Source organism: Emys orbicularis, chromosome 18 (genome assembly GCF_028017835.1).
Source record: "Emys orbicularis isolate rEmyOrb1 chromosome 18, rEmyOrb1.hap1, whole genome shotgun sequence".
Lineage (NCBI taxonomy): Eukaryota > Metazoa > Chordata > Testudines > Emydidae > Emys > Emys orbicularis.
Window position 1 is genome coordinate 3044538 of NC_088700.1, and position 23893 is coordinate 3068430.

General features: G+C 46.2%; 1 protein-coding gene across 2 annotated transcripts in view; it reads left to right on the forward strand.

Moving 5' to 3' along the window:
- Nucleotides 1-23893, forward strand: part of NR6A1 (nuclear receptor subfamily 6 group A member 1) — a 183716-nt gene that overhangs the window by 130655 nt on the left and 29168 nt on the right. The window lies entirely within an intron of this gene.

Below are 23893 nucleotides of genomic sequence, written 5' to 3' on the forward strand. Positions count from 1 at the left end.
TACAGCTTTTTCTATGCTTAAAAACACTGGCAATGTTTCCACTGATTAGTCTCTTTAAATAGATTTAGTCTTACTTTAAAAAAAAATGTACTTTGTATTAGAATAGTGTATTTGTTTTTTAAAATCATTGTGGCTGAAGTTCCTCTGGGTTTTTAATCTTTTCACCTTTTAATTCTTTATCACTCTTGCAAATTACACCTTTAGGTAATAGACTGCATCCATGAGAAATGTTTCCCATGGGCCTTTGCCAGTTTTTTGTTTCACTGTTTCAGAATTTCTAAACCTAAAGAAACGTCGTCTGTCAAATTTTAGTCCAAAACATAACCTTCTACTGAATTGCCACTGAGTGCTCATGAAAAAAGTTTAAAGACTTTATCAGGGCAGAGAAATTGTTTCGTTAGTAAATCTGATTAAAGGAGTAAACAGTGTAAAACATCTACTCATGGAAAATGTTACTTTGAATCTTGTGGGTATTATAACATCTGCAAAATACAGCTTCACCGTCAAAAGGTGAAGCACATGTCTGTGTCATTTTGGCAAATTTTACAAGGATTCTAGGGGCTAGCATTTGTTCAAAGCTCTTTGTAAAACATTTGGCTCTGATCAGTGTTCTAATTTTATTGATATAAAATTAAATGTTAAACATGTCCTTTAACTTAAGATAAATGTGCTATGAGTCACTGAAGATCCTGTAGAATTCTTATGGATTACGTTTTGGAGCAGTGTACTCTTTCCTGCTCTGAATGTTCTTTTTGCTTTGCAGGTGAATTGTGTACAGTTTGTTTTTGTTTGCCAATAATGTTTGGTGCATATATTTACTTGACATATATGAGTGGTCTGATCAAATGAAACTGCAGGATAAATGGTTTCCTCACTTGTGTGTGCAACAGCTGTGTGAGAGGGTAAGGCAGCTAATGAGAGCCAGCACTCAAGAAATTGCATTTTATAGATTACTTTTTGATCTGCTGATGGTGAACAATCCTTGAGCTTTGCAAGAGAAAGTTGTTGTGTTTTTATATCAAATACACTATCTGCACTTTATAAAAAAAAAGAAGCCAGCAGAGATTCCTTTGTCCTCTTTATTTTTTTATACCAAATGATCAGAGGATATAATTTTTCCTCTGAAGAAACAAAAGCAATATGATATGGCATCATTTTTGGTTTGAGTGGTTTCTAATAACTGGAGAAAATTAACAAAACTATTATGTATTTACAGTGGCAAAGAAATGGTATTTTCCTTTTATGTTTTTCTTTAAATATTCTAACCGATACCTCTGAAATTAAGACTAAATTCTGTATTTTTGTAAGATTAACACTTTTTACAGTAAAGAGTATTAGATTGTAAGCGGTCTTTTTTAAGACTTATGGGGCCCTGTCCATTTAAATTAACCTCTATCACAGCTGGGCATACAAATGTTTTTGTTTTAGTTCACAGAGGGTTAATTCTATTCAGGCTTTCACTATGGCAGGCCTGATCCATAGAGCAACACAATCTGGTCTTTCAGCCCTGTCAGTCGCTAGGCAGGAAGTCTTATTTCTTAAGCTATCCTTCAGAATGGGGGGTTGGGAATCTCCAGCATCTGTAAAGATCAATAACAGGGTATGAGAGACAGACCTTGGTCCATTGTGCACCCTTTTAAGATAGATGCATTCTTCACATACTGAGCCTTTCTCGGGAAGAGCAAAAAAAATTATTTAAGAAAAAAGCCATGTGTTCATTGATTTTCAATTTAAATAAAGCCCCCTTAAGCAAATTTATTTATTTTGGGGTTTAATTAAAGCTTTGTAATCTTATTTGAACAATGCAACAATTCAGAGTTATGGGAAGGGAATTATTCTAATCCTAGAAATTTTGAGTTTACCAAGAATTCCTTTTTCTTGATACTAATGTTTGACTATAAAATGTAATTGCTTTGAGCCCAAATAAGGTATTTGTGAAGACAAGCAAAAGAAGAAGAAAAAAAAATCTTTCCTTGATGCCTTCTTGTTGGTGTTTGAGACATCGCTGATGGTGTGAAGGGAGCAAGATTTTGTTAAGATTTAAGTAACACATGTGTGAGATCTCTCCCCCAAACAGCTGTTATTGGCTCTTGAAATTTAAACATGGCTAAACAAATACTTGAGGGTGCACTATTTTGAGATTAGTTTAAACCAGAAGTAAAGAAAATAATATGTAGTTAAAAATGTGCTAAATCTATTTATAAATTGTGATTTTTAAGGTGCGTCATGTCTGTAATCTTTATAGATACAAGCCTCCATAATTAGAAAGTTGCATTCACAGTAAATTGTACTGTATAAACAAGATGTCTTGAAACTGGTTACTTTGTATATTTTCCCTCTTTCATTCCAGTAAAATGCTTCATTCTATCACTTTCTGGTTTGGGTATTTAGGGAGGAGGGTCAATTCTTTCCCTTGCTCTCAGAGATCAGGTTTTTGTGCCTGCCATACTGTGAAGCACTAATTGTCACTGATAATATAAGGTAATTGTGTAGACTCTAGTTTTTATTTCCAAGCTAAATCCTTTGTAGTGAGTTGAGAGAGGTTGTTGTAACCAAACTACAAAAACAAAAGTAAATGTCTAAAAGAATACTCTTTAGATAAAAATAAAAAATTAGATGATACTTTTGAACAGCAAATAAGAAAACTATGCTTGGACAATAATAGCATCCAGATTTTGCTCCTGGAATGCTATGGTACTGACATGCTGGGAAAACAAACAAGCCATACATATTCTTTGTAGCCCATATGCAACTTTTATTCATGTTGTGAATAATACAGGTCACAGGTAATAATAAAACAAGATACGCTTGCTTATAGATGAACATGTGATTTACTAAAAAAAATCACATTTTGTATCTTTATAATCTTGTTCACATTTATGATTTCCTTATATACACTTACATCTGAGTTACTCTTTATGCTTATGTACATGTATCAGCATTTTCTTTTGGCCATTCTTAGATCAACTTCATTTAAAAATCATCCACAGTGCTGTCTGATCTTACTAGGAAAAACAACTATTAAGAAATGTGATAAGAATATCTTAAAAGATACTGATTCTATTGGTTCTACAGTTTGCATTATAAAAAGCTAAGCAAGTTGAGATTCCTTCTGCTTTCTCACACTGTCTTATGACACCTATGTAAAACATTATAATATTCTTGTAGAATTTTTATTGTATTAAAATTTGGTATGAAACCTACCATGACCTTTGAAAACAATGAGTCCTTTAATGTGGTTTAGGGGGAGGGTTTAGTGAGGGAGTAGCCATAAAAATCTTCAGGGTTCAAGATGAGGTTGAGATTTTTGTGAGTGCTTTTGTTGTAGCAGCAACTGTTTGACTTAGCGGCTGCTACAATAGCCTGGGAGAACAAAGCTAGAGCATCCCATATGAGTTCTTTAAGCATAAGACACTTCAAGAAAATTGAACAGAAAAATGCTTCTTAATTTCTCCCCTCCCCCCAGATAAAAATGTAAAACTACGATTGACACTTGTTTTTTAATCAACACTATATCTCTCACAGCTCTATAAAACTGAAAGACTCTTAATGGGCGTAAGCAGTAACAAAATCAAGACAAGAGCCTTGTATTTCCTCTAAAAGTTATGATAACCTTTTATGTGATCTGAAATTCTGTTCAAATTTCAAGGTTGAGGGACAGTATGAAGCAGTCCCAATGTTTTACACAATTGAAAAGCATGGGTAAATTGAAAGGTCATTGCTAATTCTGCCATGGTCATTCTGATGTTCACTTATACAAGAATATTGCATTAATTAGGGTGAAAAATAGCAAAGGTCAGGAATCAGCAAACCCATGGGCCTCAGTGGATTGTCTAGAGGCCAGTCAGAATTCTGGCAGGATTTTTAAAACCATCAAAATATTGCTGGATTTTGGAGGTTTTTAATTGGCTTGTAAACTATCAATTTGGTTTCAGAGTAATAGTTTAGTGTAAACAGTTGGTGTCACTTGGGCCTTCCTAAATTCCTGCAGACTGGATTAATTGGGGAGCCACTGCATGCACTGTGCACATAGTGGATTTTATTCTGGAACTGTAACCAATTACTTAACATTTAATGCAATCAGGCATGTGCATACTGAGGTTATTGTGGCAACGGGGTCATTCACACTACCTCACTGCTATCCATTTCCACCCTAGAAGGGTTATTCTTAGGGAAGGATCCTGATTCTTGGTTGCTTTAATCATCCACACTTCCTTCACTCACTAGGTGACAGCCCCATTCTTTCAATGGCAGCAACAAAAAAGATGAGACTGGAAATGAGCCCTCATTTAAATCTTTACTGTGTGATGAGAGAGCCTAATGAGAGTCGACTGTAATCTTTTATGAAAATGCTACAAATTGTGGCACCATATATTGGTGTTCTAGTTTGCCAGAGTGGTGTTAATTTGTGGCTCCTGCTTCTCACAATGTGCACTAACCAATAGTTTTATAGATCCTTGATTGTGTCCTCAGCCTGCCTCGGTAGCAGCACTGCATGCCTAGTGGCATTCTCACTATGGAAAGGTCTGCAGAATGTAGCTATTCATTGTAACCATGGGATCTCTCCATCAGCTAAGGATTTATGGGGGTGGTGATGGGGGTGGGGTGGAGTTAGGCAAAGGTTGAGCTAACCCCCACAGATAGAGGACCCTTTTCTATCCAATGTTAATCCCCTTCCCTGTTTATCAGATAACTAAAGTAGAGATTATGCAATTCATGACGACAAAGTCATGTTTAGTAGCTTCTCTTTAGCAAGATGCTCAACTAGATTAGGAGTGTGGTCTGTGATCTGCACCAGCATTCCTTCAGCTGTCATCTTTAAGAACATGTCGAAAGTTGTCTGTCTTGTAAAAATGGGAATGTCTTGTTGGGGTGATAATGAGACCCATGAACGCTGCTGCAGTTAAAGGTGCCAGTGGTTCCATGATCCACCCCTTTATTTGTAGAGATTTGTAACAATTGCAGTAAAATCACAGCAATGGAGACACACATAGAGTGCAGCTGTGACTTTTTTTTTTTTAAATAGTGCGAAAGAAATCAAAGGTTACTTCCTGTAAGATCTAGGGCTGTGAACAGAGTACCCAGAAATCAGTTCAGTTCGCTTAGGTTTTTTACTCTTTCGGTGTAACTGAAAACTGATTTTACTTCTGATCCTAATATTTTTCATGATGTGATCTAGTTTCTCTTGGTATTGACAAAAGTTGCTGTGATTTCAGTCTGTGTTAGCTAGTCCTGTTAAGCTCATGTCCCCTCTCCACCTCCGAATTTTTCTGTTTGCAGGCACAGCAAATAACTTTCACAAGGATTCTGTGGTGCATATTATGGGATGGGATACAAGACACTGCTCTGTTTTACATGGACTCACAGAATCTACTTCAGCAACTCTTGGGGAGATCTAGAGTTTGCTTTGTGTCAAATCAAAAAGTATGAGCCTATGTACTGAACTCCAGGATTGATCTCTTAGCCTTTAAGGTCCTCTGACAACTCCTGAGGCCTAAGTTGGTAACATTCACCACAACCCCCCTCCCCCAAATCAGTGTGTGCATATACGTTATTTGACTTCAGTGTGCCCATAAGCAGCATTAAGAGACTGACCAAACATAAGTACCTTAAATCAAGAAGGGCTGAAGCTCCATCCTTGTCCCACGGCATTAGCATCTGGGACTGCGTCTCATGTGGGATGTTATGAAATTTGGTGAGAATCTCATGTCATGGTATCCCTAGTGTTTTGCTGGATCACATTCATGTGGTTGCCACTGGAATTGTGTCCATCGCGTCACCTCTTTCCATCTGGGATACAATTATTTCCATTGATCCCATCTGTTCGGTGGTAGTAACAAGCGAAGTATTGTTTTACCTATGTATTTAGGTAGTTATCAGGATTGAACAGGAGTCCATTGTGACACTTGCCTCCAGCTGCTCCAAAAATCTGCCAGTTCGAACACCATCATGCCACCAGAAGACACCTACCGGCATCCAAATGAGAACAACAGGACTCCGGATGTCTTGCTGCTGCTTGTTTGATACACTTCATCTTCAGCAATCCATACCACCTGAGGGCCAGATCCTGCAAGGTCTTGGTCATTCCTTCTGGTGAGAGGAAGGGGGACCAGGAAAGAATACCTCTGCACCACACTGATTCGGGTGTGAGTTTTGAGCCATAAAAGTGGCTGAAAAGCAGCCTAGTGCAAACTAGAGCAGTCCTCAAAATGTCTTGACATGGTGCAGGGGGAGTGGCCCTGCACAGAGTAGCAGCAGGATCAGAGGACTGCAAAGGTGTTTTTTTAAGCAGCTGTGCACACTAACCCTGACCTATGCTCTGTGCAGTTAACCTGCACCCCAGCATCTGGCCCCTAGTGTTTCAGAAAACACTGGAATGTCCATATCCAGTAACCCATCATCGTAATTGCTGCTCTTGTGTAGCTTACAAATGAAATGTACCTTTTGAAAGAATGGTAAAAACAAAAAAGCCTTCTGCCTATACACTTCCTGGTTCCAAGCATATCATACCTGGCAATCAGGGTGACGTATTCTGGGTGGTTTAATTATGCTGTCAGCGTTCAATTTTTTAAAAATGCAATTACTGTCCAGGTAGCATTTTTAAAAAGCTAATCAAACAAGCAGCTTTTAAGTTGAACCTTAAGTTATGACAGTGATACCATAGCCCTGTTTATTCAGAATAAAAAGAATCAAATTCCAAGGCTGAGGGGCATGATTTGCAAATCTCCTTGACAAGATGTAGTCTGCACATGTGGAACAGATAAAAGCCATTTGGATACCAAAAGACAAGAGTGAGCTGGTATGGTCTGGTTTAATCTGTGAGTAAATTTTACTGACCGAGAGAAACCCTGAAAATGGGGTTTTAATGGAAAAACTGGGTAAATTACAAAAAGCCACCAAAGCAGAACATGTTGTTGTCAGACACTTAATACAAGCAGTTCAGGTGGGCCTTGTTCTAATATAGCCAAAGATTCCCAAGTCCCTATGTTACAAATCATATCCTAGTAGATGTGGTCAATTTTGCTGTTTACTGCAAATAAAAACCATCAACTCCCTTTTAAATTTCTTATGGTAGCTGCCTGTTTCCTTGATGGAAAATATAGATTTCTTAGTTTTCCAGGAGTGGGATTTGTTCCTTTTTTATTATAGCTGTGCAATATATTTTTACTTACTTCATGATGAAGTAATGCAGTGATTCTCAAATGCGGCCACCAGGGGCTTTTCTTGTGGCCACAGCCTCCTGGGCAGTGAATGGGAGAAGAATGGGGGAAAGCAGTGGCTCCTCCCCCAGGGCCACCAGCAGGGATTGGGCCCTGCCCTCCTCTGGAGCCACACACGTCAGAGAAGCAGGGAGCCAGTGAGTTCCCCACCTTCCTGGGTGCGGTGTGGCTCTGGCTTTGGGCTTCAGCCCTGAAGTGGCAGGCAGCAGGCTCCAGTTGTGGGGCTTCGGGCTCTGGCCCTGGACCCTGGCTATGGATGCCGGCCCTTGGCTCACCCCCCACCCCCGTATCATCCCTGGCCCCTGCTGCCTCCCCAACCACCCCATCCATCCCCTGCGGCCCCCTCTGTCTCCCTACCTGCCTCCCCATTCAGGGCTTAATTTGTCTCCTGGATTGCTAGGGCTGAGTAGGTCTGCTGTGAACATTGATATTTATATGTTTAATATCACTTTTCACAGCCTCCCAGCTAATAAGTCTGCTGTGAAAAGTGATATTAACAACATACAAATATTACTTTTTGCAACAGCAGACTTACTACCTAGCAAGTTTTTTTTTTTTTTTTTTTTTTAAAGCACCCAAAAAGCAAAAGAAACAACAAAAGACAAGAATGTGCAAAGCATCTTATTTGTGTTTCTATTCGGTTTAGGTCCAGTAAAGAATAGAAACTGTATATTATTTTTATCATTGAGTTTGCAAAAAAACCCTCTACATTAATAAATTGCCATGATTTGGACATGTATATGTGCATATTTATCTGTGTTTTCTAAAATTAAGTATTTTAGGCGAAATTGTCAGAGCGGCCACCAGCAAGAGTTGGTGGCCGCACGCTGAGGCCAGCAAAAAACTGGTTTGAGACCCCTGAATAATGGCTGTCCTAGCTCTAATGCCTGCCTCTGGTTTTGGGGCGGGTTTAGTTGTGTTCTTTATAAAAATGGAACTACTCAAAAAAAAAAAAAAAAAAAAATCTGCTAAAGAAACAGAGCCTCTTTTTAAAGCAATGTCTGAGACTATTTCATTCTTCTCTATAGTTGGATAGCATTCCAAAGTTCTGTTTTGTGCCTCCCCTTTCTTACTATTGAGCTCTTAGAGCATTGCCATACTCTCCCTGTCCTTAGCTTCCAGCCATATGAAGCACTTTCTCACAATTCTGTTGCATCTGATGAAAAGCTGTTGGTTTAGGAATGGTCAAGCAACTGAATTAGCGTATTCACCTCTTTCAATGTGTTCTCTGACTGACTTGGACAGTGTTTCTTGTTTGTAATCTGTGCTAAAAACTTTCAAAATCCTCTGTATTCTAAGAGTCCAGAGTGGTGTAAAATAAAGTTAGGTAGGTGGTCTGTTGAGGTACTGCCTTACAGTATACTACTGTGGTCTTGGTGACCAGGGTTCAGTCCTGATCCATCGCCTTGTGCCTGGGGCCAGAAGAAGATGGGGATGTGGAGTCAGTATCCCATGGAGAAGGGTGGTTGGTGCACTTCCTCTGTCTGCCTTAGGGTAGCAATCGATTTATCCGGGATCGATATATCGCGTCTCATTAAGACGCGATATATCAATCCCCGAACGCGCTCACCGTCGACTCCGGAACTCCACCAGAGCGAGCGGCGGTAGCGCAGTCGACGGGGGAGCTGCGGCCGTCGATCCCGCGCCGTGTGGACCCCAGGTAATTTGATCCAAGATACTTCGACTTCAGCTATGCTATTCGCGTAGCTGAAGTTGCGTATCTTGGATCTATTCCCCCCCCCCTAGTGTAGACCAGCCCTTAGGCAGGGCTTGAAAAACTTGTTCAGTAACAACTCGTCCAAGGACCAAAACCATTAGCACAGAAGAAAAATCTCTGTGATTACCATGGCCCCAAAACCACATCTTTGTAAAGTTTCTGTGTGGCTCATTGACAGATAAATCAAGTACAGTTCCGCATTTACAAAGTCCTCTCCCATTTGTTGCGTCTTCTCTGCCCTTCTTGCCTTGGCTATGCTTGCTTTCTTAGCATGCATCGTGCTGGATTGTTTCTCTGCATTGTTTTGAGTGCATGCCATTCCCTCCTTTCCTTCTCCTGTTCTCTTCACCCCTTTACAGCCTTTCTTCCCCGCCCTTTTGTTCTGCCTCTTTCCCTATATTTTCTCTCTCCTTTATTCTCCCTTCTCTGCTCCACTTCTCACCCTTCCCCCACTTTTAGTTTATCCCCCACTCACTTTCTGCCATCCATCCTCATCCACTGTCTTAGCCAACCACCTGCATGAGCCCACCAGCACATGCACTCCTATTCACCCACTTGCCGGGTCATGCTGGCTCCCCCTACCTTACGGCTCCAGCTGCTCTGATCCCATCTTGAAAGCAGCAATGGCTCCTGGGCGCCTCTGGTCCTGCTGAAATAGAATCATGCTACTAGGCCACTTTGCTTCTGTTCTCTCTCCCTCTCCTCCCCCCCCCCCCCGACACAACTTAAAGGAGCAACAGCCCTAAAGTTACTCCATTTCCCGGCTTGCTGTCTTCTCTCAGAGGAAGGGGGCAGTAGCCTGAGCAGCTCTGCTCCCTGGCTTCCGGAGCATTGCACTATGGGTAGCTATCCCACAGTTCCCGCAGTCTCCGCCGCCCATTGGAATTCTGGGTTGAGATCCCAATGCCCGAATGATGCAAAACAGTGTCGCGGGGGGTTCTGGGTACATGTCGTCAGGCCCCTCCCCCTCCGTCAGAGCAACGGCAGACAATAGATTCGCGCCTTTTTACCTGGGTTACCTGTGCAGACAACATACCACGGCAAGCATGGAGCCCGCTCAGCTCAGCTCACCGTCACCATATGTCATCTGGGTGCCGGCAGACGTGGGACTACATTGCTACACAGCAGCAGCAGCTAACTGCCTTTTGGCGGTAGACGGTGCAGCATGACTGGTAGCCTTCATCGGCGATCTGGGGGCTGGCAGCCGTAGGGCTGCATTGCACCAGCCCCTTGCCTTTTGCCTTTTGGCAGTAGATGGTGTATTACGACTGGTAACTGTCGTCATCGTACAGCAGTGGCTGGAACTCCGTATGTCCCCCAGTCATATTCTGCTGCCTTCACAATGACGATGATGGCTATCAGTCGTAGTTACCTATTACAAGTTGGATCATCGCACATTAGCATAGTCTTCCCTGAGCAGCAGATCGTGCAATAGGCCTGAAGGCCATCGTCATCATACAGGAAAAATGTGGCTATCAGTCTTAGTACACTAACTGCCAAGCGGCCAGTATTTGCTGCCAAGCACCCAGAAGATGCCGAGGGCTATCAGTCATGCTGCTCCGTCGTCTTAAGATGTAAAAAATAGATTTGTTCTGTATTCATTTGCTTCCCCCTCCCTCCGTCAAATCAACGGCCTGCTGAACCTAGGCTTTTGAGTTCAATCTTTGGGGGGGGCCATTCTGTGTGACAGTCGTTTGTGTTTCTCCCTGATGCACAGCCACCTTTGTTGATTTTAATTCCCTGTACCTGTACGCCATGTCGTCACTCGCCCCTCCCTCCCTCCTTCCCCTGGTCCATCAGATACTAGTTTCGCGCCTTTTTTCAGACCAGACGCCATAGCTAGCACTGGGATCATGGAGCCCGCTCAGATCACCACAGCAATTATGAGCACTATGAACACCACGCGCATTGTCCTGGAGTATATGCAGAGCCAGAACATGCCAAAGCTAAACCAGGACCAGCCGAGGAGACGATTGCAGCGCGGCGATGAGTGATGAGGAAATTGACATGGACATAGACCTCTCACAAGGCACAGGCCCCAGCAATGTGGAAATCATGGTGTTACTGGGGCAGGTTCATGCCGTGGAACGCCGATTCTGGGCCGGGGAAACAAGCACAGACTGGTGGGACCGCATCGTGCTGCAGGCGTGGGACGATTCCCAGTGGCTGCGAAACTTTCGCATGCGTAAGGGCACTTTCATGGAACTTTGTGACTTGCTTTCCCCTGCCCTGAAGCGCCAGAATACCAGGATGAGAGCAGCCCTCACAGTTGAGAAGCGAGTGGCGATAGCCCTGTGGAAGCTTGCAACGCCAGACAGCTACCGGTCAGTCGGGAATCAATTTGGAGTGGGCAAATCTACTGTGGGGGCTGCTGTGATCCAAGTTGCCAGGGCAATGAAAGACCTGGTGATATCAAGGGTAGTGACTCTGGGAAACGTGCAGGCCATAGTGGATGGCTTTGCTGCAATGGGATTCCCAAACTGTGGTGGGGCGATAGGGATATGGGTTCCGTCTATCTTGTCACCGGAGCACCAAGCCACCGAGTACATAAACCGCAAGGGGTACTTTTCAATGCTGCTGCAAGCCCTGGTGGATCACAAGGGACGTTTCACCAACATCAACGTGGGATGGCCGGGAAAGGTATATGATGCTCGCGTCTTCAGGCACTCTGCTCTGTTTCGAAAGCTGGAGGAAGGGACTTTCTTCCCGGACCAGAAAATAACCGTTGGGGATGTTGAAATGCCTATCGTGATCCTTGGGGACCCAGCCTACCCCTTAATGCCATGGCTCATGAAGCCGTACACAGGCAGCCTGGACAGGAGTCAGGACCTGTTCAACTACAGGCTGAGCAAGTGCCGAATGGTGATGGAATGTGCATTTGGACGTTTAAAAGCGCGCTGGCGCAGCTTACTGACTCGCTTAGACCTTAGCGAAAAGAATATCCCCATTGTTATTGCTGCTTGCTGTGCGCTCCACAATATCTGTGAGAGTAAGGGGGAGACATTTATGGCGGGGTGGGAGGTTGAGGCAAATCGCCTGGCCGCTGATTACGCGTAGCCAGACACCAGGGCGGTTAGAGGAGCACAGCATGGCGCGGTGCGCATCAGAGAAGCTTTGAAAACGAGTTTTGTGACTGGCCAGGCTACGGTGCGAAACTTATGTTTGTTTCTCCTTGATGAACCTTCCGCCCCCACCCCCACCCGGTTCACTCTACTTCCCTGTAAGCCAACCACCCCACCCTCCCCTTCCCCCTTTGAGCACTGCTTGCAGAGGCAATAAAGTCATTGTTACTTCACATTCATGCATTCTTTATTAATTCATCACACAACTAGGGGGATAATTGCAAAGGTAGCCCGGGATGGGTGGGGGAGGAGGGAAGGAAAAGGACACACTGCAGTTTAAAACTTTAACTCTTATTGAAGGCCAGCCTTCTGATGCTAGGGCAATCATCTGGGGTGGAGTGACTGGGTGGCCGGAGGCCCCCCCACCGTGTTCTTGGGCGTCTGGGTGAGGAGGCTATGGAACTTGGGGAGGAGGGCTGTTGGTTACACAGGGGCTGTAGTGGCGGTCTCTGCTCCTGCTGCCTTTCCTGCAGCTCAACCATACGCTGGAGCATATCAGTTTGATGCTCCAGCAGCCGGAGCATCGACTCTTGCCTTCTGTCTGCAAGCTGACGCCACCTATCATCTTCAGCCCGCAACTTGCTCTGTTCATCCCGCGATTCAGCATGCCACCTCTCCTCTCGTTCATATTGTGCTTTTCTGTAATCAGTCATTGACTGCCTCCACGCATTCTGCTGTGCTCTGTCAGCGTGGGAGGACATCTGTAGCTCTGTGAACATGTCATCACGCGTCCTACGTTTTCTCTTTCTAATCTTCACTAGCCTCTGTGAAGGAGAAACATTTGCAGCTGGTGGAGGAGAAGGGAGAGGTGGTTAAAAAAGACACATTTTAGAGAACAATGGGTACACTCTTTCACGTTAAATTTTGCTGTTCACATTACACAGCACATGTGCTTTCGTTACAAGGTCGCATTTTTCCTCTTATATTGAGGGCCTGCCGGTTTGGTGTGAGAGATCACTCACGCAGTGCCAGGCCACAGATTTCAGCTTGCAGGCAGCCATGGTAAGACACAGTCTTTTGGCTTTTTTAACCTTCTTAACATGTGGGAATGGTTTCAAACAGTAGTGCTCTCATTTCCCATACCAAGCACCCGTTGGGTTGGCCATTTAAAATGGGTTTGCAATGTAAAAGGAGGGGCTGCGGTTTCAGGGTTAACATATGCAACACAAACCCAACTAACTCCCCTCCCCCACACACCCAATTCTCTGGGATGATCACTTCACCCCTCCCCCCCACCGCGTGGCTAACAGCGGGGAATATTTCTGTTCAGCAGAGCAGGAACGGGCACCTCTGAATGTCCCCTTAATAAAATTGCCCCATTTCAACCAGGTGACCGTGAATGATATCACTCTCCTGAGGATAACAAAGAGCGATCAGGAATGGATGTTGTCTGCATGCCAGCAAACACCGGGACCATACGCTGCCATGCTTTGTTATGCAATGATTCCAGACTACGTGCTACTGGCCTGGCGTGGTAAAGTGTCCTACCATGGCGGACGGGATAAGGCAGCCCTCCCCAGAAACCTTTTGCAAAGGCTTTGGGAGTACATCCAGGAGAGTTTTCTGGAGATGTCCCTGGAGGATTTCCGCTCCATCCCCATACACGTTAACAGACTTTTCCAGTAGCTGTACTGGCCGCGATTGCCAGGGCAAATTAATCATTAATCATTAAACACGCTTGCTTTTAAACCATGTGTAATATTTACAAAGGTACACTCACCAGAGGTCCCCTGTGTGCCCTCAGGGTCTGGGAGCACGCCTTGGGTGAGTTCGGGGGTTACTGGTTCCAGGTCCAGGGTGATAAACATATCCTGGCTGTTGGGGAAACCGGTTTCTCCGCTTCCTTGCGGCTGTGAGCTATCTACATTTTCTCCATCCTCATCTTCCTCGTACCCCGAACCCGCTTCCCTGTGTGTTTCTCCAGTGAGGGAGTCATAGCACACGGTTGGGGTAGTGGTGGCTGCACCCCCTAGAATGGCATGCAGCTCTGCGTAGAAGCGGCATGTTTGTGGCTCTGCCCCGGACCTTCCGTTTGCTTCTCTGGCTTTGTGGTAGGCTTGCCTTAGCTCCTTAATTTTCACGCGGCACTGCTGTGCGTCCCTGTTATGGCCTCTGTCCTTCATGGCCTTGGAGACCTTTTCTAATATTTTGCCATTTCGTTTACTGCTTCGGAGTTCAGCCAGCAGTGATTCGTCTCCCCATATGGCGAGCAGATCCCGTACCTCCCGTTCTGTCCATGCTGGAGCTCTTTTGCGATCCTGGGACTCCATCATGGTTACCTGTGCTGATGAGCTCTGCGTGGTCACCTGTGCTGTCCACGCTGAGCAAACAGGAAATGAAATTCAAACGTTCGCGGGGCTTTTCCTGTCTACCTGGCCAGTGCATCTGAGTTGAGAGTGCTGTCCAGAGCGGTCACAATGAAGCACTGTGGGATAGCTCCCGTAGGCCAATAACGTCGAATTCCGTCCACACTACCCCAATTCCGACCCCCTAAGGCCGATTTTATCGCTAATCCCCTCGTCGGAGGTGGAGTAAAGAAACCGGTTTAAAGGGCCCTTTGTCGAAAGAAAGGGCTTCGTTGTGTGAACGTGTCCAGGCTTAATTCGATTTAACGCGGCTAAAGTCGACCTAAACTCGTAGTGTAGACCAGGCCTTAGTCTCTGAGGTGCCACAAGGACTCCTCGTTGTTTTTGCTGATAGAGACTAACACGGCTACCCCTCTGAAACCTGCTTAGTTAGGGCGACCATACGTCCCATTTTGGCCAGGACAGTCCCTTTTTTAGGCCCTGTCCTGGCCATTCTGACTTCTTTGGCAAAACTGTGCATTTGTGCCATTTGCTCTTGACAGCTGATCATCAGTTGGCAAGAGCAAACTGGACAAATGCACAGTTTTGCCAAAAGAGTTGGATCATAGGCGTGCGCATGGGGTGTGCCGAGTATGCCCAGGCACAGCCTAATGCCGGGGTGGGCAAATGGCCCCCCCTCTCCCGGCGCGGCAAGCCGCCGGCCCCTCCCCTGCCTTTCTCCTCCCCTGGAGCCATGCCACTGTGTGTGCAGCGCTCTGGGGGCCGGGGCTCCACGGGGAGGCAGACACGCTCCCCCCTCCCCTGGAGCCATGCCGCCATGCGTGCAGCGCTCTGGGGGCCGGGGCTGCGCGGGGAGGCAGACACGCTCCCCCCTCCCCTGGAGCTATGCCGTCACACACGCAGCGCTCTGGGGGCTGGGGCTCTGTGGGGAGGCAGACACGCTCCCCCCTCCCCTGGAGCCATGCCGCCGTGCGCATAGTGCTCTGGGGGCTGGGGCTGTGCGCTCCCGCGGGGCAGTGTTTGGCTCCGCGGGGAGGCTAGGAGCCTCATCTCATGGTAAGGGATCCGGGGCCAGGGGGGTTGGCTAAGGGGTGGGGACAGGGAGCAGGGTGGGTTGGATAGGGGGTGGGATCCTGGGGGGGTGGTTAGGGGTGGGGGGTCTCTGGAGGGGGCAGTCAGGGAGCAGGGGGGGTTGGATGAGTCGGGAGTTCTGGGGGGGGGGCTGTCAGGAGGCAGGGGTGTGGAGAGGGGTTGGGGCAGGCAGGTAGGGAGCGAGGGGGTTGTATGAGTTGGGAGTTCTGGGGGTCCTGTCAGGGGGTGGATAGGCGTGGGAGTCCCGGGGGTCTGTCTGGGGGTGGGGGTATGGATAAGGGTCGGAGCAGTCAGGGGACAGGTAAGGTCCTAGGGGGGTAGTCAGGGGACAAGGAGCAGGGAGGCTTAGATAGGGGGTGGGGTCCTGGGGGGCAGTTAGGGGCAGGGGTCCCAGGAGGGGGTAGTCAGGGGACAAGGAGCAGGGGGGGTTGGGGGTTCTGAGGGGGGAAGTCAGGGGGCGGGAAGTAGGAGGGAGTGGATGGGGGCGGGGCTAGGGCGGGGCTCCCTGGCTGCGCACCCTAATGAAATGGGCTGCGCACGCCTATGAGTTGGATGTGATCCCTAGTGGGGAAGGGCGGGGGCGAGCCGCTGCACTGGAGGGAAGACTAGGGAGAGCAACTCAGGCCGGCCAGCCGCAGGTACGAGAGTGTGGCAGGGGGGCTAGAACCAGCCCTGCATGTGGTGGGGGAGGCCACTGAGCGGAGGGGGACTCTGGGAGGATGGCAGGGGGTCTCGGACTGGCCCTGCGTGCTGGAGGGAGAGGGGGGACTTCGGGCCAGCCCTGGGCAGGAGGGCTAGGGTTGACCCTGTGCGCAGGTGAGAGAGTGGGGCCTCAGGTGGCCCCACGTACAGGTGGGCAGAGGGGGGCTCTGGCTGGCCCCGCACTGGCAGGGGTGGGGAGACCTCAGGCCGGCACAAGCGGGAGGCAGTGAGGACTTGGGCTGGCCCCGCACAGGAGCGCAGGGGGTCTTGGGCTGACCCATTTGGTGTCCCATTTTCCCGTTGGGAAAATATGGTCATCCTAGTTAATGGAATGTTCACAGGCGTTGGCAGAGAGTCTAACAAAATCTACTGAGCATCTGCAAATAGCAGCTTTCAGAGGCTTATATCTTGGTCAAAATTGGGTGGATTTTCATGGGGAGAACAAAAGACATTTCTCTGACTCAAGGACTATCCTCCCAACAAATTTAAAGTTCCTCTTTCAAACCCTGGGGGAGATAGAGCTCTTCAAAGAAACTGTTGGAAAAACTATAGCTCTGGCAAAACAACCTATTTTTCACTAGCATTGTACTCGGAAACAGCTGAGCCATTTTGGTTGAAATAAAAAGAAAATCCGCTTAAGGCAGAGGTCAAGCATGGAAAATTTCAGTCTGAACAGTTAGTTTGGTTAAATGAATAAGCAACTGAGAACTGGCTTATAATAGAGTTTTAGGCAATCTTAACTGTAGGCATCACTACTATCTCTGCTAATAGTTTATGGCCATTGGTCTAACCTTTTCAGTGTGGCAGACTCCTATTTGTCCACAAATGCCCAAGCCACCAGCCCCCTCTCCGCTATCTCACCAGTTGGAGTTGAGGGCCCCAGTCCCTCCCGAAATACTCCCAATTTCCAGGTATTCTCCAGGTGGAAATTACTCTGAATACCATGTGCTGGATCTCAATCCCACTGTACACATTAACTATTAGTTATTCTATTAGTAACACTTCAAAAGGTGTCAAGGGGTGACTTGATTACAGTCTGTAAGTGCCTACAGGGGGAACAAATATATAGTAATGGACTCTTCAATCTAGCAGAGAAAGGTCTAACTCAATCCAATGTCTGGAATCTGAAGCTAGACAAATTCAGACAGGAAATAAGTCATAAATCTTTAACAGTGAACGTAATTAACCACTGTAACAATTTACCCAGGGTAATGGTGGATTCTCCGTCACTGACGATTTTAAAATCAAGATGGGATGTTTTTCTAAAAGATCTCCCATGGGAATAATTTGGGGCAGGTCTCTGGCCTGTGTTATACTGGAGTTCAGACTAGATGATCACAGTGGTCCCCTCTGGCCTTGGGATCTATGGTGGAATAGAAGCCATATCAAACAAGCAGCTTTTAACTTGATCCTTCAAATCTGACCCTGATATTGTAGCGCTGTATATTCTGAATAAAAAGAATCCAATTCCACAGCTGAGGAGCATGGGATATAGTACAGTACATGAGAGGAGTGAGCTAATGCCAATGAAATGAGAAAGGATGGAATCTTGCAAAGATCAAACTCATAAACTAACCTGAGCCAGTTGCACTCACAAGTGTGTGCTGAAAAGCCCAGCTGCTGAATTCTGTGCCTACTGGAGATGCTGAATTACAACAGCTGGAAGCTGGATTAATGAGGGATTTACAGGACCCAAATTGGGATAGATTGCAAATGATTCCCCGCCTCCCCCGGTAGCATACTCAGGACTGGCTGTGACAAATACGGCTTCAGCAGTTATGGGGTTAGACTGTGGGAGCAGTGGTTAGAGTTCAGCAATGTTTAATACTCATTTACCACACTTTTCTCCCATGATTTCAGCAAAGGGGCCATCAAACAGTCTCAGTTGGACACCCAGAAATGTAAGTAGTTCAAAAAGCAGGACAAACATCCATCTTACATTTGTTTTTCCATTCACTTATTAAAACTAAGTGAGAGGGTTTACAGGCAAAGATCCTCTTGTAATATGTAAACACTTAAAGGAAAGCAGAAAGACTTTGGGACTGAGATAATTTATTTGAACAAAGCAGCAGCAAGAGAATGAATAGACATTGCTGGGACTTTTTGTAAAAACAAAACCAAAATTAAATGTATGTATGGCCTCTGTTCCTTAGTGATCAACATTTGGCTCAGGAAGTACTGGCAGTATCCACCTTATGAGGATCAAAAATATAATGGGCAATTGCTTTGGATGTTGATAGAATCTGTGTATAAGTGAGCTTAGATGCCTGGTCTCCTGTGCACAGTGTTAGGCTGATTATCAAGAAGAAATTGAAGGAACTAAACCCAGGCTGAGTTACAGTATGTTCCTGGTGGGAAACATTTTAAAATGCACCTACTCATGATAGGACATTCCTGATTCAGAAAGTGTCCGTGTCCGTGTCCTGTTACCTTTCATTCTTGGAGCTGCTCTTCCTGAACTGGAAGTGTGGTCATGAAACATGCTTGTTTGCTGTTATGTACAATGAAATGGCAAATCCTATTTCTTTATTCACTGTAAACACTATTTAGAAAACAAATTTCACTTGCACCTGTTTTCAATTCCAGTTGAGCCACCCCCATTTGAGTCTTTAATTTCAGGGTCTTAGCAACACAGTTGAAGAGATGGGGACTTTTTATGTGAAAAGGCTCCTACTTACAGGAGACTATATTTCTCTAATTCAGTGAAAAAAAAGATTTGCTCTGAATATTTTACACTTGCTCAAACTGAAGGTTGGTGTGATTAAATTATAATTTGAAAACGGTAACAGTTTAAACATATTCAGTTCAACTCTGTACTTCCTCTCTGAACATACTTGAAGAACATCTATTTTTTAAATTCAGTTTGTGTATAACAAGAAAAAATTGTATGGTTAAAAATCTGTTGTGTACATGATTTGCATGGGATGACCAGAGTTAAAGCATATTTGGCCCTGGTTGGGACCTTCTGCAGAAAAAGGCTTTACATACAAGTTGATGAAATTATTTTAAGTACAACCGACTTCTAATGTGAAGCAAGATTTAGGTCTAACTGTGTAGATACGAGATAATGAGAATACATCTAGGTTAACAAAGTCAGTTGCTTTAGCCATCATTTACTTTATTTTCCTTTCAGTTTGACATCTCTGTCTATGAAAATTACTACATGCCCACTGCGATCCTTCCTGAGCCATGCATCAGCCCTATTCTGTCTCAGTGGGAATATTACCGTCTTAAGATACCAAATTTAATATGACAGCTCCTATTGCTGGGAGTAGTACAATTTACATTTTTTTCATCCAAAAGGCTCTCATTAAAATTTGTAAAGGGAATTGACTGGATTTTTTTCTGTGTGTCTTAACCTTATCATCATTTGTATAATGTTCATTTGGATTCTTGTGTGTCAGTTGCACAGCAAAGCTTTTGCTGATACTCCTGGGGTAAAACAGAGACAACCCCATCTTTCTGGTGTCTCATACCTGCCTGAACAAAACACAAGCTATAACCATACGTGTTTATATAGCAGAGAGATCAATGTGTATCTGTTGGCCAAATTTTCTCTGCTTTCGCTCTCTGATCATGTCAGTTGACTTAGAGCAAAGCTTTCCATGTGGAAGTCCAATTTGGCTTCTGCCAGCCACCTCCAACTCATTCACACTGATTTATTTCTGCCATATGGAAACCTGAGCACTGAAGCAAGCCTGTCATGCTTACCAAGCTACCCACTCCACCCCAGGCATGGTTCTGCATACACTGGTTGCCCTGTGCACAGTAGTGCTGCCGTTTGCACTCAGTCTGTGCTGTATCGCTTTTCCGAGCGCTGTCCTCTCCTCTTACACTACTGCTGAACTAAGGGGTAGTGCTGCTGCCCTCGTAGTGCTACTAGCACAGTACCTCAGAGAGGAGGAGCAATCTGTAGGAGAAGTAAAAGACACAGCATAGTATTTCAATTGATGTGCTAATGCTCCCCAGTGTCGTGCCTTGAGTCTGCATGAGAATCTGAAATCCATCATTGTCAGAATTTATCTGTTATAAACTTGTGTTTTCCTCCAAGCTTTGGACAGGTATTGGCATTTTCCTAATATGTGGCACACATTTACTGTTAATATCCGATATTGAGCAGAATGTTTAAATGAAAACTAAGATAAAATTGGAAATAAAATATGGATCTTGGAGGTAATACAATATCCATGGACCACATTAGTAAGGAAATGTGTCACTCAAGCCTTTGATCTCAACTCTGTTCTTTATTAACTACAGTTAAAAGAAACACATGAAATGGGATCACGGGAAGCCATGAAGTCTCTCATTTTGACGCTGAAGTATGGTGGTTTAAATTCTGCAGTAATGTTGAGTGTGGAATAAAGAAAAATTACATTTTTGTGACATGATTAGGGTATTATAAAGAAGGACAGTTATTGCAATGTAAAATAATCACTTTCCAGAATCCAAACTGCAATTTATTTGACAAGCCCTCGTGTAAGCGGGGGAATTGTCCCACTATTGTGGGGAACTTTCCTGGCTTATACATTACCCTGGTGGAATTGGCTAGCGGAAGGATCTGAGTCCCTGTTCCCACTCTCTTTACCCAGAGGTCTGCCTGACCTTGAGGACTCCCCTTCCACTCTCCTGTGTGGCAGTGTCCTTGTAATCCCGACAAGGCTGGGCCCAGGATTCCTGGGGGGCTCGACACCTAATCTTGTTGTGGTCACTTAGAACAGGGGCTCGGATGTCCCCACTCCAGGGTACTCTCTCCACTCTAGACGCTTCCCTGACCCACTGATCATTGCATATACACCTCTACCCCGATATAACGCGACCTGATATAACACAAATTCGGATATAACGCAGTAAAGCAGTGCTCTGGGGGGGCAGGGCTGCGCACTCCAGTGGATCAAAGCAAGTTCGATATAACGCGGTTTCACCTATAACGCGGTAAGACTTTTTTGGCTCCCGAGGACAGCGTTATATCGGGGTAGAGGTGTAGTTCAAAGGCAATACAATTTATTAAACAGCAATCAATTGAAAAAATAAGGAAAAAAGGGTAAGGTTAAAGGAAACCAGTAATCCCACTCTGTGGGCATGGGGAAACCAAAACCAGACCTGTCTGGAGCATAGGGGAAGTTCAGTGTCTGTTCCTCACATGTGCTGCAGGCAGGACCGTCCCTAGGGTGGTGCGGGGCCCGAGACATTAGAAACTTGGGACCTAACTGCCAGGGGGTGCTCCCCTTGGCTCTGCCCAGGCCCCGCCCTCACTCCCCTCCTCCCCCCAAAGCCCCACACCACCTCGCCTCTTCCCTGCCCAGTTCCACCTCCTCCCCCAAGCGAGCTTGGCCCTGGCTCCTCGCCCCCAGCACTTCCTGATGCCGCGTAACAGCTGATCCACAGCAGGCGGTAGGGGCTGGGAGGGAGGGGGAGGCGCTGATCAGTGGGATCCGCTGGGGGAGTGGGAGGTTCTGGTAGGTGGGCTCCTTCTTGCCCCCCCCCCCGCCCACCTTGCATGCCGTTTGTCTCCCTACCCCACTCGCCCTCCCGCCTCGCCTCCCCTCCCCGCCCGCAGGTCCCCCCCCCCAACGCGTGGGGCCCGGGGCGGTCGCCCCAATTCACCGTACCCAAGGGCTCTAAGTGGCAGGGCCCTTCCCCCCAGCGTCAGCTCCTCCGTTGGGGTTATGATTAAGGCCCTACCAAATTCACGGCCATAAAAACCACATCACAGACTGAAATCTGGTTTCCCCCCGTGAAACCTGGTCTTTTGTGTGCTTTTCCCTATACAATACAGATTTCATGGGGGGAGACCAGCATTTCTCAATTTGGGGGTCCTGACCCAAAAGGGAGTTGCAGGGGGGTCAAAAGGTTATTTTAGGAGTGTTGCGGTATTGCCACCCTTACTTCTGCACTGCCTTCAGAGCTGGGTAGCTGAAGAGCAGTGGCTGCTGGCTGGGTGCCCAGCTCTGAAGGTAGCACCCACCAGCAGCAGCGCAGAAGTAAAGGTGGCAATATCATACCATGCCACTCTTACGTCTGTGCTCCAGCCTTCGGTGCTGGGCAGCCGGAGAGTGACGGGCCCAGCTCTGCAGGCAGCAGCGCAGAAGTAAGGGTGGCGGTGGCAATACCAGACCAGGCCATACTTACTTCTGTGCTGCTGCTGCTGGCGGCGGCTCTGCTCAGAGCTGGACTCCCGACCAGCAGCCGCTGCTCTCTTGCTGCCCAGCTCTGAAGGCAGCGCCACTGTCAGCAGCAGCACAGAAGTAAGGCTAGCAGTACCACAACCCCCCTACAATAACCTTGCGACCCCCCCCCCCCAACTCCTTTTTGGGTCAGGACCCCTACAATTATAACACTGAAATTTCAGATTTAAATAGCTGAAATCATGAAATTTAGAATTTTAAAAATCCTATGACCATGAAATTGACCAAAATGGACCGTGAATTTGGTAGGGCCCTAGTTATGATCCCTCTCCAGGTCCGGCCTGCAAGACTTCTTGGCTGGCAGCTTCTCCCGGCACTGGGCCGGCCCTCTGCCAGGGTCCCCCTTGTGCTTCCCAGCTGCTCACTGCATCTGGCTCTGGACGGCTCCAGCTCCACTGTGCTTCAGCGCTGCTGCTACTCAGCCTCCAGCTCAGCTCCCTGGACTGTTCCTCTGGTTCTCGCTGGCTCTGCTCTCTCCTTAGCTCAGCCCTTCTGGCCAGGCAGCTCCAGACTCCCTCATTGGCCTGCCTGCCTTGTCAGTCAGGCTGCTGGCCTGAGGGTTGGCCTTTCCCCATTGGCCCTGGGGACTGTCAGACTCAGGGTCTTGATATCTCATTGGCCCTTCCCCTTTCTTTCGGTACTGGGAGAGGGCCAACCAAAAAACGCACTAAGTTTCAGTAAGGTGCCAACAGTCCCCTTACATTTGTATAATTTTTTTGTTAAATTAACTTACTGGGCGAATGGGGCACTTCTGTGGGGTTTCTTTTTAAGGCATCTTAGACTTTGCTCTGTATTACTTCCTCCTTCTCACCACCAGATCATATTAGAATTCTTGGTCTTGATCTCCTCTGAAATAATCTAAAATTTAAATTGAAATGAAATGCTTTATTTGTTTATTATGGTTGCAAATGGGATTCCTGGAAAGTCAAGATTTAACATGGTACTGAAGATTTCAGGCCTGGGAGTGGAAGGAGAAACCCCAGTGTTAGCTGGTAATGAATCACTTCTTGTAATCTGTTATTCTGTTGCCCCTTGGAAACTGAAACTGATGAGAAGCCTAGCTCTTGGATTATTGTGCTCTGGGTGGAGATAATATTAGTGCAGTTAAGAAACCTTCACTACTCATTTCAACTCCTTCCTTTGCGTTACTTGAGAAGGAGGCCAGCATCTCTCTCTGCTATGGTATTATCATGGTGCTGGATTCTGATGATGTAAATGTGATGCAATCTCTCTTGGCCACTTTTTAGGACATTTATTTATTAGTGGGTAGCAGATGGCAGGGTTAGGGGAAATAACCAAGTGTCTGTAAGTGGTACATGGAAGGGGGAGTGCAAAAGAGCAGGTAGTGTGTCTCTTTGCCCTATTTCTCTCTTGTAGTGTTTGTTTGTTTTTTGTTTGATTTGATTTTTTTTCAAGAAGCAGGTTTGGCATTCCCCTCTCAGATCCTTGTGTGATGCTTAAGTCTGCAGTGGAAGACTGTCAGTTCCTTACAGGAGACACCATGTTTTATAGATCTAATGTAGCCACACCTTCCTTAGGGGCGATAATG